Source organism: Halyomorpha halys, unplaced genomic scaffold (genome assembly GCF_000696795.3).
Source record: "Halyomorpha halys isolate HHAL.00 unplaced genomic scaffold, Hhal_1.1 Scaffold236.1, whole genome shotgun sequence".
Classification (NCBI taxonomy): Eukaryota; Metazoa; Arthropoda; class Insecta; order Hemiptera; family Pentatomidae; genus Halyomorpha; species Halyomorpha halys.
The window spans coordinates 103881-104325 of record NW_027115525.1 but is presented as its reverse complement, the minus strand read 5'-3'; positions in this window follow the sequence as shown (position 1 = coordinate 104325).

The window sequence follows — 445 nt, the reverse complement described above, 5'->3', positions numbered from 1 at the left end:
ATTTCATCGTGACCAGGGGCCCGGTTGCCATGACACCGTCTCAAGATGGCCTTCAGTCGTCTAGGTGAGACAAACATTTAGTTGTTCTCACGGGCCATGGTTGGAATTGAGAGCAATGTCCCAGTTCGCGCCTCAATATCCCGCTGGTAGTGCTCAGCCAGTGACTCGGCTTACTCAGTGGGGATCATGAGGTGGTCTCTGTCATGAAGTCAAACGGCCGAGGTCTTCTTGGTTTCCGCCTTAAGGAGTTTCCAGAATTTCCTGTAGTCGTCGTGTGTAGCTCTTAAGCGATCATGCCAGACCGCAGTCTTCCACTGGCGCAGAAGATTCCTGATCTGGGTGGTGATTGAGTTGAGAGCCTTCTTGACTGCTGGGTCCCTGGAGCGGTTATGACGGTTTTTCAGGTTCCGCCTGCTGACAATGAGTGCTAGTGTCTAGGGTGGTA